The 17,563-nt window shown below is 40.0% G+C and overlaps 1 protein-coding gene and 1 pseudogene across 2 annotated transcripts in view; one reads left to right on the top strand and one right to left on the bottom strand.

The window, feature by feature from the left end:
- Positions 1–17,563, bottom strand: part of EXOC4 (exocyst complex component 4) — a 721,833-nt gene that overhangs the window by 309,617 nt on the left and 394,653 nt on the right. The gene's annotated exons all lie outside the window — the stretch shown is intronic.
- LOC114211603 (ATP synthase F(0) complex subunit C2, mitochondrial pseudogene) lies at positions 16,215–16,770 on the top strand (annotated as a pseudogene).

The raw sequence follows: 17,563 nt of genomic DNA, 5'->3' as shown, positions 1-17,563 counted from the left end.
GCTTCAAGAAAAAGATTATTTCATAAGTATCAAGGTTAAGACGAACCTCTCTGAAGATAGTAGCCTAACACTGTCTTTGAGAACTTGTCTATAATATTTTTAAGAAAAAAAATTCTTCATTGGGATATGGTATGCCTTCTATTAACTCAAGGCAAAGCTAATTGCTTTACCTATAAATGGTGATCCCCATTTGAACAGAAATAATATGGCTATTTGACAGGAACTTTCTATGAAGAAATATGCTTTCTAGAGTAAGACTAAGAGTTTCCACAAGAAGTAACCCGCCTAGTTTCATGTGTCTATACTACAAATACCCCCTCTGCCCCAAATAAAATAATTAAAGGCTCTGGCATCCTGGTACCCTTCTCCTCCCTGCTCCAAATGCCCCTAATAGTGAAAAGAAGACAAACAAGCAATGTCTGAAACAACTGAAACAACACACAAAATGCAGAAGAAGGGGCCATCTTTGAATTCATCACAGTTAATTAGGACAGAAAGTCCCTAAGCAGCAGCATAGGAATTAAGAGAAAAATAGAGAAGAAGAGCAGGAATAGGCCGAAGAAATTTTTAAGTCCCTAAATTCACTCCAAATATAGGGGCCTTTATGTTTAAGACTCTAAGTTATTCTTTTACTTTTAATCTGGAACCTGGGATCTCTCCCATTTGTTGAAATCCCAGTATTACATACCCCCCCACACCCCCGCCCCGCGCCCACGCAATCACTGGAAAACATTAAAGATTTTCATGGCTACTTGAGGATCAGCAGAGAAAGGAATCACAGACCAGATCCATTTCTGTAGTCTACAGTCAGGAGAAGAAAGACCACTCCCAACGGGGAGCGTTCAGTGGTGGCAGCAAGAAATAAGAGCACAACGAGACCCCTGAAGTCCCCAAATAACTGGCCTGGCATTCCAAAGCCTGGCCTAGTACAAAGTTACCCACGATTGCTATCTTCTGCCTTCTAGCTTTCCTCTATTTACACAACCCATCAATTATTGCTCTTTTGTGATGATGATGATGATTTTGAGAAAAGATAAGGTAAACACGGAGAAAACACATTAATGGAGTCAGGTTTATGCAAAAAAAAAAAAAAAAAAAAGGAGTAGGTTGTGTCTGTTGATCTCCATTTACATGGAAGAGAAAAATGTGGCCCAGATAGGATGCCCTTCTCAAACTCATACAGTGACAGAATAGAGGCTCAGTATTATTTATTCCTTTGTAGTCTGGTGGTATTTTTACATTATGACAGTGATTATGATATGAATGGGAAAGACAGCTAGAGTTGCATTCCAAAGATGAGGAACTTTAATCCTGGCCGAGCCTTGGACAAGTCACTTCACCACTAAATTCTTTGTTTCTACTCTTAAAATGAGGAGGGTGCTCACTAACTTGCATAATTGTTTTCTAAGGTGACACCATATATGTGAATGTACAATAGACTGTGGAATATAAATATCCAAGGTGATCTATCTACCAGCATGCTTCCAGCGGCACCAGTAAGACGATCTATTTTCTCATACAACAGTAAGTCCCAAAGGTGGCAAGGGCTGCAGGAACGGTAAAATCAAGGCTCTTGTTCCAGCTGTCTGTGATTCTCTTGGCCCTTCACTCCGCCACGTTCAGCTTGTCCTCAGGTTATTTTCCTTTTGAACTGCAAAGGAGAGAAAACCTCTCTTCTGATTCTAGAATAAAAACCCTTCCTTTTAGTCTGACCGTGCGAGAAAATAATTTGGATTTCCATCTTCTTTAGGAGATAAGCTCTCTTAAGAGCACCTAAATGAGCGCAGTGTTAGAAGGAATCGAGGGCTAGTGCAGCAGCGCTGACTTTAGGCAAGCAGAGCCCAGGCCGGCAGAGTCTGTGTTCCTCAAAATGCAAGGGGTCTTATCAGTATCTAGTGGAGTCTATTTTCCCTATAAACATCCATGAATTGCTTAATACCATGTACTTCCTTGAGACACTCAAAAGTGATCACGTGTATCTTATCTGTGGGTTTCAGTTTGTGCATCCTTCTTCAAAAATCCATGAAACTCTCTACTTTGAGTTTCACTAAATCCATTTCTCTCTCATTTCAGCCTGAACATCGCAATCCAGCTCCACAGGTAGCAAATTGAAATGTTTAGTGGCCCATTGCAGACAGATTGAATCTGAAAAGAATATGGCAATAAGAAAGAAGCAAGGCATCAATATCATATAGTAAAGCTCTGGCCAACAACAGTGATGATGTAGGTGAACGACTGAGCATTTGTTAAACTTCTCCCATTGTGAAAGTAACCTATTATTTTCCTGGTTGTGCAATGAAATGCCTCAATCACCAAAAGAACAAGTCAGTAAAAACTGACATGGCTTATTTTCTACTACTGTTGTTCTATGGGGATGGCATGGCATCCACTGGAGTCCACTTGACCAACAGTGTGCTTCATTTATCCCTGTCTGGCGTTCATTCTGTAAAACGTTTCATATGCTGGTGGTGACGCCTTTTCCTTTTTTTTTTTCTTCTTCTTCTTTGATTTTTGTTGTTGATCAAATTAAGCCTGACACAGTTGAATTTTAAGGCTAACATGACATGGTTACCTGATTTAGGATTACTTATAAAAAAGAAAATAAAAAGCATGTGGCAACAGCATCAAAGCAAAACAAAGATAAGAGAAATGCGGAGCAGCTGCCTTGGAATATGCTTTTTTGTCTGACTGCACAGTAAAAACAGTTGAGGTTAGACAACAGGTCTCAGTTGTAGCATAATAGCATTTCATACCTGCAACTACCAATTTATATCCCAACTGGTTTCCACGTCCAAATCATCTCAGCACTGAGAAATCCCCATACACAACATGAACCACAGCAGCTACACTGACCCAGGGCTGTGAGCAAGAGGGGAGACACAGGCAGGCACCTATGAGACCAGATGCAGAGGAGATGAGCATCTTCCCGAGGTCTACTCCAACCTGAGACAGGAGCCTCAATGTTGCCTAGGCGGTTTCTGCTGTGCTTCTTCCCAAGTGCTATATGGACTGAATGCTATGTCCCCCTAAACGTCATGTTGAAGTCCCAGTGTGATGGTATTTAGAGGTGGGGAGCTTAGGAAGTACTTAGGTCATGAAGGTAGAAAACCCTCGTGAATGAGATGAGTGCCAACTAGAGTCATGAAAGAGACAATCTCCCCGGACATGTGAAGATACAGTAAGAGAGGGGGCTCCTGCAAGTCAGGAAGCAGGTCTTCACCAGACACAGACCTACTGGCACCTCGATCCTGGACTTCCAGCCTCCAGAACTGCGAGAGATGTAAACTGCTGTTGTCTGCCACCCGGTCTATGGTATTTTTGCTATAGCAGCTTCAACGGACTAAAATACCACACACTGTGTCCTCGATGCCTGATGGCTACTCCATGCATTGTTTTATTAAATTCACAAGGTCTTTCATGGCTGATACAAATTTGTCAACATTCCTAGGCAAAGTACTCGTGATCTTAAAATAAATGTTCTTGTTCACCTGCCATTTGACGCTAAGAAAACAATGGTGACCAATTTAAGGGTAGCATGGTAAGACATTTGTAACAGTAACAACAACAATCATAGTCACAGTCCCTAATACCTGTAGCATTCACCATGGGCTAGGTACTGGTCTAAGTGCTTCACTCACGCAAATCCTATCAAGTGAGTTCTACTGCTATCCCCATTTTACAGACGAGGAAACAGAGACAGAGAGACCTAAGGCATCTGCCCAAGGTTTCACAGCGAGGAAGAGAGCAGGACCAAGGCAATCAAGCCACAGAGCCACAGGCTCTTCACCACGACACTACGATCTCACACCTCCCTGAAAAGGGAACAGAAAACCAATGATGGTAGTGATGACTCCATGACAGGAAATCTTAAAAAACAATGCTAAGTTCGCCTAGCCAAAGAAGAGATGTCATCCCCCAGCTACTAGTCTGGGATTTGGCCTAACAGATACTAAATACGATTATGCCCCCTCCCTTGGGCCACATGTAATCAAAACCTTAATTTGATAAGAAATAAGAGGACGATACCACTTGGCAAGTGCCAACTCTAACCTGCCAGGGCAAAGCCCAGAGACAAGCTGCTGCTGGTCATCAGTTTGCAACCGTCTTGCCTTTTTTTTTTTCCTTTTGATGTCACCTCCCTCATTCTATTCCTTCACAAAATCTATATTATTTCTCTAGCAGCCCCACCAGAGTCAACCTTGGCAGACAGTGCCTGATTATAATTGGCTGTCCTTTGCTATTACACAGACTACACTATTAAAGAGGCAATTGCTTATCAGAATCACATTCTGAAGATAGCGCCCATTAAGAATCTTCCTGTTGTTGCTGAGGGGAAGCAGTCATTTGTGCTACCAAATCAGACTAAACATATCACACGTAATTGCTTTTGAAGACATAGCTAAGCCCAATACTACAAAATGAATGCTTTGAAAAAAAGCAAATGAATGATGAGCAAACCTAGAGGTTCTAACATTATTAAACGCTGACATTTGGAAAAGTATTCTCATAAAGAGGGTGACCTGGGAGACCATAGTGGAACTATGGGGTAAAAGGGGGCCAGACAGAACAAGGTTTAATTACTGTTCCCGGTGCTTACTGGCTGTGTAATATTGAGCAACTTACTGAGACTCCGTTTTTTCATCTTTAAATTGGAAATACGATAATGCCAGAGGTTGCCATAGGACTTTTGAGAGGATATCAAGTAAGTACTCAGCACAGTGCCTGCAATGAAATAGAAACTTCTGTCCCACCAGAATTTAAGCTCCATGATGGCAGACATTCTTGTCTTTGTTCCCCAGAACATAATAATGAATAAATGAATCAACACACTGGTTGCCTTTTTCCTCGAAACTATGCCAGTTAAAGTCAGATCCTCTCTTTCAGTGATGCAGAAATTCTTTTATTAGGACTCAGTAAGTCACCTAACCCTTCCAATCAATACGTCCCTACCTAGCGAACCAGAATATTTGTTCTTTCCCAAACTCAGTATCAAGTCAATTAGAGCTTGTGACGATACATGCCTCAAGCTCATTATTCATTTTAGTTTGCAAGTCACTTATGAAGAATTCCTTTTCCTGTAATGACCACATATTCTACTTTTTCTGTCTTCTTTTCCCTGTAATTCTTATAAATCAGGAGATTCTGCTGCATTCTAATAGAAGAACTAAGGGGTCTTGAACCATGAGAGATGATGGATGCTGAAAAACAAACTGAGGGTTCTAGAGGGGAGGGGGGTGGGGGGATGGGTTAGCCTGGTGATGGGTATTAAAGAGGGCACGTTCTGCATGGAGCACTGGGTGTTATACACAAATAATCATGGAACACTACATCAAAAACTAATGAGGTAATGTATGGTGATTAACATAACAATAAAAAATTTAAAGATAGGAAAAAAAAAAAGAACTAAGGGGTCTTTAAGTCAGAAGCAGGATTTACCTTGGCGGACAGCTAGGTGGCCTTGTCCCCAAACTTCTCTGAGTTTTTATTAGGTTCTATCTTGAGGATTTCAAAAAAGCACTTTATAAATAATATGAACTATAAAGCACCATGCAAATTTCAAGTATCATTTTTATTATTCCATTATCTACGTAACTGTCCACTGTCACTTAAGATAACCAGAATTTCAAAATTTCAAGTCCTTGTATCTGTCAGAAACAAAAATGTTAACATATTTTTCAAAAATAAGCAATTGAGAGTTGAGAAAAAAAAAACTACAGGTCTGTATAATCTACTTTTGTTTTTTAAAAAAGATTTTATTAATTTGCCAGAGAAAGAGAGCACAAGTAGGGGGAGTGGCAGAAGGAGAGAGAGAAGCAGACTCCCTGCTGAGCAGGGAGCCCGATGTGGGACTCGATCCCGGGACTCTGGGATCACGACCTGAGCCAAAGGCAGACACTTAACCAACTGAGCCACCCAGATGTCCCTTCTATAATCTACTTTAAAATAAAATAGGAAACTGTTAATCAAATTAATTGGTATTTCATTGTCAACTATTTTTCTGTATCTATTTAATAGTGGGTTTTTTTTTGTCATTTTAACTAATCCCTGGTTGATTTCTATCATTTTACCAGTAAAAGCTTCAATGTAAATCCTTCAAAGCAACTGACAATTAATTATATGCTAAATGAGTCTCTTGGCTTCAGTTTTACATTGGTTTTTTAAAAAAAGACAAACATGGGGGCGCCTGGGTGGCTCAGTAGGTTAAGCATCTGCCTTCGGCTCGGGTCATGATCCCAGGGTCCTGGGATCGAGTCCCACATCGGGCTCCCTGCTCAGCGGGAAGCCTGCTTCTCCCTCTCCCTCTGCTGTCCCCCCCCCCGCCCCCCGCTTGTGCTCTCTCTGTCAAATAAATAAAACCTTAAAAAAAAAAAAAAGACAAACATGTAGGTAAAGGCCAGTGAGTATATACACGTAAAATAGTGTAAGAACACACTTGAGATATGAAAGCAGTCCCTGTGTGATGGACTCAGTGTTTGTGTCCCTCCGGAATTCGTATGATGAAGCTCTAACCTCCAGGGTAATGGTATTTGGAGGTGGGGGTCTTTGGGTGGTAATTAAGTTTAGATAAGGTCATGGGGGTAGAGCCTCCTGATGGAATTAGGGCTCTTTTAAGGAGAGGAAGAGATAGCAATGCTTCCTCTTTCCACCCTTTGAGGACAAGGCAGGAAGGTGGCCATCTGTAAACCAAGAACAGGGAACTCACCAGAACCTGAGTATGCTGGCACCACGGTGACCTTGGACTACCAGCCTCCACAAGGGTGAGAAATAAATTTGTTGCATAAGCAGCCCATTCTAGGGACTAGGACACCCCCTTCACATTCTTAGTAATTGGGCTTGAGCTATAGCAGGTGCAGAAACTTCCATTTGCAATCTCTTTTGAGAAGCAAATTGCTCAAGTAACTCCGCCTCCCCTCAGAGCAGGTCCGGGCCCTGCCCTCCACAATAGGGATGTTAATGAGAGCTTCCCATCTCTGCAGGCTGCCTACAACTGGGAAGCAGGTAGGCTTTTCTTCCACAACCCGAGAAGGAAATCAGCAAGGAATGGAAATTTCTGTGGTCCTTATCCCAGTTTTGAATTTGAAAAATGTGGCTTCTGTCAGCAAACAAAGAAACATAATTCAGGCAGCTCTTTTGGCAGATAGTCTTTGTGTCCACATATATTTAGAAAGCTGTCTTTTCTCTCCTTTTTTTTTCCCCCTACCCTGTGGGGTTTTTTGTTTTGTTTTGTTTTGAACTTTCTGTAGGAAAGGAGCAGTGATTACTGGAGAAGCTGTTAAACGATCTCTGATTTCATCCTCACTTCACTATTCTCGAAATCTCTATCCTCCTTGCAGCTCACACTGGGTGTGCACACTGATGATAAACACCCAGGCCTGTGGGGTCCCAGACAGGAGCCACAGCTACATGTAGCTGTTAAGCGTGTGGCTAGTCCAAACTGAGATGTGCTCGAAGGATAAAATACATACTGGATTTCTAAGAGGTAGTATGAAAATCAGAATGTAAAATGTAATCTTTTTTTTTTTTTAATTACAAGTTGAAGTTGTGGAAAATTAATAACAGGAAATCTCATTTAGAAAGGAGGCCGGCAGGGGGTGCACTCATGCCCTACCATTCATCAATTGCAGACGCAACAGGAAGAGAAGCACCTTGGACAAAGACACTTCTTTGCCATCTCAGCAGGAAGAAGAAAGGCTTTCCTTTGCCCTAGCAACAGCCTAGCCAATGAGAGACAGGCACAACTCAGCCAATGAAAAACAACTGTATTTGGAACTCTGAGTTTACTCCACTGGACTTTTTGTTTCTAACAGCCTTCCTGACTCCCTCCTTTTCTCTATACCTCTCCTTTGTTGTCCAGAAGTGCCTGTGGTTTTCCCACAGCTGGCCCTGACTGCAATGCTCCGTTATTCCCAAATAAACCCATTTTTGCTGGTAAAATAACTGCCAGTTTTATATTTTAAGATGAACAAAATGATATTTTGGATGTACTGGGTGAAATAAAATACACTATTAAATTTATTTCAACCTTTTATCTTTCCTTTTTTTTTTTTAATGTGACTCATGTGTCTTTGGGAGAGTGCTGATCTGTACACTTATTAGTCAACCAAAAATTATGTCCAGTATTGACTTAGGAGTTTGTATATGTGTATACATGTACATACAAATATACACATATGTGTCTATCACCATTGCAGTAGGCATTTGTAACCGATAAACCAAATTTGTAAATTCTTACAAAGGAGAAGGAAGGTACCATGCTGGAAACAGTTTAACTAGATGTGTTCATTGTAATAACTTAATAATATTGGGGCAAATGGAACTAATAAAATAAAAAGGTATACACATGTGTAATTTTTCACACACACAAACTTGCATGCCTACATATACATGGTAGTCATACAGGTGACAATTCGAACTAGTTGGGAGGGAAGTCCATTCACACATTAGCAGAAAGGACAAGTGAATACTATACTTTTATCTTAAAAAAAGCTTTCATCATTTCTAAAGTCCTATAAATGCAGCAGAACTTCCAGCTAAATGCTATCTAGTAGAAAATATAATACACAAATAAATCACATGTGTAATTGGCATAGCAAAGCCCCAGTAGAGGCAAGGTCTTTAACAGTACCTAAAACAATTTGATTGTTAGCTTTTGATCTGGTTGATCTTGTTTAATTGTGTTAATATTCAATTTCATTAAAATCTTTAAGGTAATATGCTTCAACTCAGCTCCAATTCAGATTAACCTATCACAGACTGTGAATTATGCAATCCTATTATATTCTGCACAGATCTTTTTGAGGGTGTGTAAGAGCTATTTGAATAATGGAAAATTTCTGAAGTCTAGGACTACATTTTAACTCAGAAAATTTTTATTCAGAAAAATTCAACTTGGAAAATTATGACTTTCTAGGTGTTTTATAACCCTTTAATGCAATACCACTTGCAAATTTAAGATACTATTTATTTTCATTGGTATACATCTCCACATTTGTATTCTCAAATCTCCCGCTTATCTGGTCCTTTCTGTTTTTTTTCACCAGGTAAGAATATGCTGTAAGATAATTGCTATTCTTAACAAACATATGATAATGTAAACATCCCAATAAGAGTCTTTCCACAATACTTGCCTATGGATGGAAGATATTTGCCTCAGAGCTGCTGCCACTGTTAAAATATTCTACATCAGGAAATGCCTTTAAAAAAATGAAATGATGACATATCTTTATCTATTAAAGTTTTTTGGACCATTTAAAATCATTTAAACCTCAGTCTAATGAATGAAGAAGTAAATAAATTAGGTACTTTATTTGATGTTACAAAAATATTTGTGTGTATATACATACACATAAATACATATAAGTATATATAAAAATATATAGTAATATATAAAGCAATTCTACTTAATTTTTGGGTCCTTAAATTTGCTCAAAGGTAATTCCAAAGGAAGATTGAAAAAAAAAAACTATGGAAGGGAACGAAAAATAAAGTAAGATAAAAACAGAGAGGGAGGCAAACCATAAGACTCTTAACTCTAGGAAACAAACTGAGGGTTGCTGGAGGGGAGGCGGGGGGGAATGGGGTAATTGGGTGCTCCACTAAGGAGCACACTTGATGTAATGAGCACTTGGTATTATATGCAACTGATGGATCACTGAATTCTACCCCTGAAACTAATAATACACTATATGTTAATTATATTGAATTTAAATTAAAAAATAAAAAAAACCTGAGGCAGGGGGAAAAAAACTGGAGCTTTGGTGGCATTTTTTTATATTAAAAAAAATATTTAAGGGTACGCCTGGGTAGCTCAGTCAGTTAAGCATCTGCCTTTGGCTCAGGTCATGATCTCCAGGCCCTGGGATCCAGCCCCATGTGGGCTTCCTGCTCAACAGGGAGTCTGCTTCTCCCTCTCCCTCTGCCCCTGCTTGTGCTCTCTCTCTTGCTCACTGTCAAATAAATAAAATCTTTAAAAACAAATAAATAAATGAATAAATATTTAAGTATTTTTATGGATAAAATTAAATGATCAAATCTGTAATGTTTAGTAAAAAAAAAAATCAGTCCTTCTATGATACTTCTAACATGTCAACTAAAAAATCAGTTGCAAAGACATGTTTACTTTACTTTCTTCTACATTCCTAGCTTAGACTCCTAGAATTATAGCCCACTTCCTTTTAAGTAAATGTAGAGAGAGAGCTGTCCCAATTCATCAAGGTAGAAAATGGTGGAGTCTCCAGTCAGGTGGTTATACTCCTTCCACACTAATTCACAGCTGGAGCTCCCCCTTCCTTTTTAAATTCAAATAGGCCTGCTATTCTTATTCTCAAATTCACAATTTTTATTTTGTGCAGATTCTTTTTGCCAGACTACATTTAATCAAATTAAGTTACTTAGTTCCTTGAGGAAACTATAAAAACTCAATTGTCCTTTCTACTACCACGAATTCAACATAGTGATGGCAGTAATATTGCCTTATACTGATTATTCTGGACACTAATGGGTCCTTCCTCTTTACAACCAGTGCTATGGATTCTCTCCCCAAATCCACAATCTCTATTAGCTTGCAGAGGTTTCCTTCTGAAATTACAACTACCTCTAACTGCCCTCTTATAATTAAACTTTAATTCATATTAAGCCTAGGATTTGAATTTGATCAAGTTAAATTTTCTGAAAACAGATACTATTAAAAGTTAGTATTTAACAGCAGAGAAGGGCTCTGGTTTTTTTCCCTTTATTAACTAACAAATAAACTATAACAGAGAGTGGTCCCTGCAATGTTCCTTGGACCACACTGGATAACTAAGTCTCCATATAAAAAACAATTACCAAGTCAACCTACTTCAGGCAACAAAATGTACACTGAGTAAAATAAATGAATGTGGATTGTCCAGTGTTATTAGTTGTAATACTATCTGACATATACCTCTGGACTAGGACCTATTAGCAAACCAACAGACTTACAGGCTCAAAATCACGAGATTCTAAGGCTGAGTATTTGACCATGTGTCTCCCCAGATATCCCCTTTATTAATGAATAAATGGAAACAATTTCCTGCACTTTTGGAATTTGTCAAAGCTCAAAGAGTAAATCAGAGACAAATCCAGGAAAAGAGTCCACAACCAATATCTTTCAATTTCTTTTGTTCACACACAAAGTCAAGATGACTTTGATATAAAGAACTTGAATCAACATCATACAGAATTCATTTAGTACAGCTTCTCTAAATTGTATCTTTTGAAAAAAAAAAAAATGTCTCTCCAGAGAAGAGTAAATTTAAAGAGGGGGTTAACACATAATTTTGGAAAATACCGCCTGCTCTATCAGTCTCTCTGGCACTCTGTACTTCAGCACATCATAGTTCAGAAAAGTCCTGGAGTAAAAAATCCTATTAAATTTTATTTAACCAAGGCTCCCCCCGCCCCCAAATGCTATTCTTTTCCCTTACTGGCCATGTCGCCAGTTACATTTCCTGGGGCACTACTGTCTTGTGGAACACAGTTTGGCACATGTTGGTTTACTGAAAAGTATATAGGATTGAAAGACAAATGAACATAGTGTCAGACTAAATTTAAGGAATCTTCTATATGACTGTAGCAAGCTCTTGAGCTACTCTGGATCTCAGTTTTCCTAAAAGTAATAGTCTTAATATAGATCTCACAATGAATAATGCAAAATCAATTGCTCTAGTACATTTTCCACTGCAACGGCAAACAATAAACTTTATTCATTAAGCCAAAATCAAACCTTTAGAGAATGTGCAACGTTTTAGACTCTGCTGGAGTTCCTAGAGATGGTCCTTACATGAAGGAGCTCAGAGTAGTACAGAAGACACACACTCAGATAAATCACTACAGGAAGTGATTCAGCCTATTCATTGATTCATCATAAAAAGGGTCAGGCTCACCAAACTCTACAGAAGAGTGGAACTGAGCGATGATCATCAATTTGCTCCGGCGGATAAGGCGAAGGGCACCCCAAAGGCACAGAAGAGTTTAAGAATACGAAACTTTCAACAGCCTAACTAAATGTAAATATATCCCTCTGTAAATATATCCCCAGTTCATACTAGCCTCTCTAATATGTGTTGTGATTTCACTCTTGCAAACATTTATATCATATCAGGGCAAATGTTGATACTAATTAACAGTAACAGTACTTTTCAAAAGCTACCTCAAGGTTAGTGCATAATTTGATAAGAAACAATATATGCATGGCATCAAACTGGTAAGCATATGCCTATTCTTATTGACTAATTTATTATCAGGACCCTATTTATTTATTTATTTTTTGGTAAAGATTTTATTTATTAACTTGACAGAGACACAGCAAGAGAGGGAACACAAGCAGGGGGACTGGGAGAGGGAGAAGCAGGCTTCCCGCACAGCAGGGGAGCCCGACGCGGGGCTCGATCCCAGGACCCTGGGATCGTGACCTGAGTCGAAGGCAGACGCTTAACGACTGAGCCACCCAGGTGCCCCATCCAGACCCTATTTTTAATTTCCATATTATAGACACATGACACCATATAAATTTACCACCAGCTTCCAAACTTTAAAGTTCAAAATCTAAATACATGGCCTCAAAAACCATCCAGAGTGAAAAATAATAGCCAACGGTATTTGACAGAAATAAAAACAAAAACAAGACCTGAGATCCTGGTCTGGAGTAACATGCCTGCTATATATTGGTAGCTGTTTTCAGTTTAAGAGATATATAATCTACAGGGCTAAAAAATAAAGTTGTATAATATCCTTATGCATCTTCTTTAAGATTAATAGTCTCAACTCAAAAATGAAATCACTACTTTAAAACTATATACAAACAAAACTATATACAATACAAAAAGCCTAAGGCTTTTTTACATGGAAAGGCATCGATACACAGAGCAGGGGGTTGGGGGGAATAAAATCAAAGGCCACATATATAAAATCAACTTAATCTTTTTTTCCTCATAGAGCATTCGAGCTTTTTTTTTATGAAGCATCAACTTATTTGTGTTTTTTTCTTTGTTCTTAAAACTGAACACAAATGCAGTTAGCACAGCACGTTTTTAAAACAGCTGATTTCCATTTTATAGCACAGCTGGGTATATTAGGGGAATCGAAGGTGGGCTCCAGAGTTACACAGCTCGGGGTTTTCATCCATACTGTAGCACTAACTAGATGTGTGACCTTGTGTAAGATTTTTTATGTTTTATGGAAAAAAAATGTTTTATGGAACAAAAATGTCTTACAGGAAAAAATGAGAATAATACTATTTACTTCCCAGAAGAACTGTAACAGTTAAATAAAATATTTGTTAAAGTGCCTTCCTCTTCCTTCAGCATTAAAATAAGCCATCATCTCCCCATTTTACTTCCAGTTTTCCTTTTTTTTTTAAAGATTTTATTATTTATTTGAGAGAGTGCATGTGCGCACACGAGTGAGGAGAGGAGGAGAGGGAGAGGGACAGGCAGACTCCCCAACGAGCGCGGAGCCTGACATGGGGCCCAGTCTCGGGACCCTGAGATCATGACCTGAGCTGAAATCAAGAGTCAGAGTCTTAACTGACTGAGCCACCCAGGTGCCCCTTCCAGTTTGCTTCACCGAATGAGAACAAAGATAAATAAAAGGGAGCCAGGGTGGCTCAGTCGGTGAAGCGCCTGCCTTCGGCTCAGGTCATGATCCCGGGGTTCGCGGGTAGAGCCCCACACCAGGCTCTTTGCTCCGTGCGGAGTCGGCTCCTCCCTCTGCCTCTGCCCCTCCTCCCTGCTTGTTTTCTCTCTCTCTTGCTCACTCTCTCTCAAGTAATTAAAAAAAAAAAAAAAGACAATGACAAAAGATAAGGAAGAAGACTAACCAGTCTACGTAAAGACCATCTCTTTATCATTCAGTCCTAAGGAAACATTAGAACTATCACTGGGAGCTTTCTGATACTAGCATCCCAGGTCCCAGACTTTCACCTGTAGCATCTGAATGACGAGGGTGGGCCCAGAAATGTGGTCTGTCCTTAATGTTCCCTAGGTAGTAATTCTCAGGCAGCCAATTCCAGACCAGTGCTTAGAATAAATTTCCTAAAGCAGTAAATACACAAAGTTGGTGCTTAATAAATCTTTATTAAATGAATATATTGTGCATGACTGACTGACAGAGCCATTTGTGGTATCATTTAAAAAGTAAAAAAGAATCTAGTAATAATTCCCTGGCTGGGCATGGGACACTGACAAGACTTCCTGCCTTCTGAGTTTAAAAAGGGAGGCTGACATGTAAACAAATAAATTAAAATAAAATTATGATAAATATAATAGAAACACAGTAAAAAAGGAGAGGGGGATTAATGTGCTGTTCAAAAGCAGTAAATTTCAAGAACTTAGTACATTATGTCAATACAGTATCAACTACAACAACATTAAAAAACCCAAGGGATTATGAAGAAAAAAAGACCAAAATTTAAGAGGGACTATCAATTTGTTTTACATTTACACTGTCATGCTTTAAATGCTCTATGAACAGTACTATATTTTGTTTTTTAATGACTAAAGAAATAGTACAAATAATCTCTGAAATGTGGAGAACACACCAACCAGGTTTACATGTTAATCTTCATATAAAACTATTATTTCAAGCAATCCTTACTACCGCCTCATTTGAGTACAATAAATGAAACTGGACAGTCCTTTGGCTTTTATTATAACAGGATTTGATGCACGCAAACATAGCTGTTCAGATAAGCATAATTCAGATAATTCTAGAATTGCACGTCAAACTTATAAAATGGGGAGACACTTAATGGACATCATTGATACTGATGACCAGAAAAGTTGCTGTCACTATCAGTTTAACTACCATCAACGAAGACTCAAGCTGTTAATGGGTTGGCTTTGACCCACCCATTAGATAATACTGGAAAGAGGCTCAACTCTTGAGGGTGAAATGTTGACTCTTGCTATCCACAAAGTCTACTTTCTTATCTAAAAACAAAAAGAGAATATATCTTCAACTGCTTCTCTCCCAAATACTATTGAACCAGAGACAGGCAAGGTAGGTGTGATGAAGACACAACTCTATTCCTTCTGGTTGCAAGGAGAGAGGTGAAAATAATATAAAAATTCTTTTTTTTTAAGATTTTATTTATTTATTTGAGAGGGAGAGAGGTAGCAAGAGAGAACTCGAGCTGGCGGTGGGGAAGGGGAGAAACAGATTCCTTGCTGAGCAGGGAGCCCAACGCAGGGGCTTGATCCCAGGACCCCAGGATCACGACCTGAGTTGAAGGCAGACTGAACAAACTGAGCCACCCAGGCGCCCCTCATATTCAAATTCTTGAAATAAGCCATGTGTTCTCACCTTCTGAGCATTTAGAGTGGTTCTCAAAATTGAACAAGTATCAGGATCACCTGTAAGGATTTGCAAAAATGCAAATTGGGGAGCATGACCTTTAGTGTTTCTGATTCCACAGGTCTGGGTGGGACTGAGAGTTTGCATTTCTAACAATTTCCCAGGGGATGAGATGGTACTGGGGTATCGGTCACCCTGTGAGAACCACTTGCCTTTTCTTCTCAGCCTTGAATAATCCTACACTATCTGGCCACACCCACTGAAACTTTCCTTCGCGATAATCTCTTCTCTAAGGCCTTCCCTGAGACCCTATCTCTGCTTTTCTAGCCTGCTTCTCCCTTCTTATAATACAAAAAAACATTTCTTATAGCCCTTCTCTTTTAGGGCCTACTGAGACTGAGTTCAGTATGGCTGTCTGGACAGGGACAGCATTACACACATTTTTACTGATTTCAATGCACATGACCGTGAAGACAGCAAGCTCTGGTATCAGGCTGCCTGGGTTTGAAGCATGGCTCCGTGACTTCCTGACCATGTGATGAGGGTCATGTTACTTCAAGTCTTTGAACCTCAATTTCCCCCTCCAAAGCAACAAAGATCTCAACAGGGCATACCACACAGGTTTGTTTGTGTAAAAATAGTGCACGTGAAGTGGTTAGCACGTTGTCTGACATGGGGCAAATGCTTAACAAATGTGATTCATTGACAATATTATTAAGAAATGCTGATTTCTAGGAAGAAAGGGATGAAAAGTTGCTGCTGGAAAACCCTTGAAGAAAAGAGGATGTTTACAGCTTCTTTTTACTCTTCCCACACATCCCCCCCACCGTCCGCACGCCCCTCTCTGTCTTCTCTGCACTGGGAGCAGCTCTCCCACCACAGCCCCTCAGCCCCTGAAAATGTTTGCCTGTGCCAAGTTCGTCTCCACCCCCTTCTTGGTCAGGAGCATGTCTCAGCTGTTGAGCCCACCACTGTCTGCAGTGGTCCTAAAACCACCAGAGACACTGGCAGACCAGAGCCTCAGCAGCTGGGCAGCCCCATGCCCCCGACCTCACTCATTCCTAGATGCAGTTTCCAAACCAGTGCCATTTCAAGGGACATTGACACAGCAGCCAAGTTCATCGGGACTGGGGCTGCCATGGTAGGGGCGGCTGGCTCTGGGGCTGGAACTGGGACTGATCTTGGGAGGCTCATCATTGTGATGCCAGGAACCCCTCTCTGAAGCAATGGTTCTTCTCCTACACCATTCTGGGCTTTGCCCTCCCAGAGCCAATGGGACTCTTTTGCCTGACGATGGCCTTTCTCATCCTCTTTGCCCATGTGATAGAGCCACGTCCCCTTCCCACAGGTCTTCCTCCCATGTCTCATCTGCCCTGTATGTTCCTTTTCCTGGACCTCCCTACGCAGCCCAGGGAAAGCAGTTGGCTCAGGGTTTCACAGAGGGAAGATAAATAAAGACTGTGTGGTGAAGAAGAAAGAAGAAGAAAGAAGAAGAAAGAAGAAAGAAGAAAGAAGAAGAAGAAGGAGGGGGGGGAGGAGGAGGAGGGGGAGGAGGAGGAGGAGGAGGAGGAGGAGGAAGAAGAAAAGAAGAAGAAGGAGGAGGAGGAGGAGGAGGAGAAGAAGAAACAGGATCTTTATAAAGTTTTGCTGTGAGATGAATTTTAAAAAGTGATTTTTTTCCTCTTCAAGAAAATTGGGAGTAATTGGAAAAACTGGAAGTATAGATACATCACAGCTCTCAGGACTGGACTGGTGTGTGAAGACTGGGCCACAGGATTACTCAGTGTCCCTGACTTTATTGTGCTAGAGTCAAGAGATGGGATAGGAGCTGGGTGAACACTCAAGAAAGAAGCTTAAAATGGTCAGGGAAAGGATTTTCAGCATGGTCATGAACAGTCACTCCACTCTGAGAATTATTCACCAAGATATGGCTGGAAGCATGAGCTGTTTTATCTGGAGATCAAAACAGAGTTTCACGACTGGATTTCTTAACTATTTGACCTACAGCAATAAATGTGGGCATGAGAAGGACTGGGTTGCATATGGAAGAAACAATAAAGATGGACAGTAATAAACAGCAATATAACAAGAACAGTAATAAAGAGTATTATGACAAAAATATGTAAGGAAAGAGGGCATTCAACAATTTCAGACCGTACATAGAATATTGCAAATGTCTGCCTGGTACAGGAGATACCATTATTTAATTCCAAAAGAACTGGCACCCTTTGGTTTCTCAAGTACTCAG

The sequence above is a fragment of the Eumetopias jubatus genome, unplaced genomic scaffold, assembly GCF_037043125.1.
Source record: "Eumetopias jubatus isolate StellerSeaLion01/CBP00866 unplaced genomic scaffold, mEumJub1_p1.0 scaffold_14, whole genome shotgun sequence".
NCBI lineage: Eukaryota > Metazoa > Chordata > Mammalia > Carnivora > Otariidae > Eumetopias > Eumetopias jubatus.
Note: the sequence above shows the minus strand (reverse complement) of the source record. Positions and strands in the feature narration are given on the sequence as shown.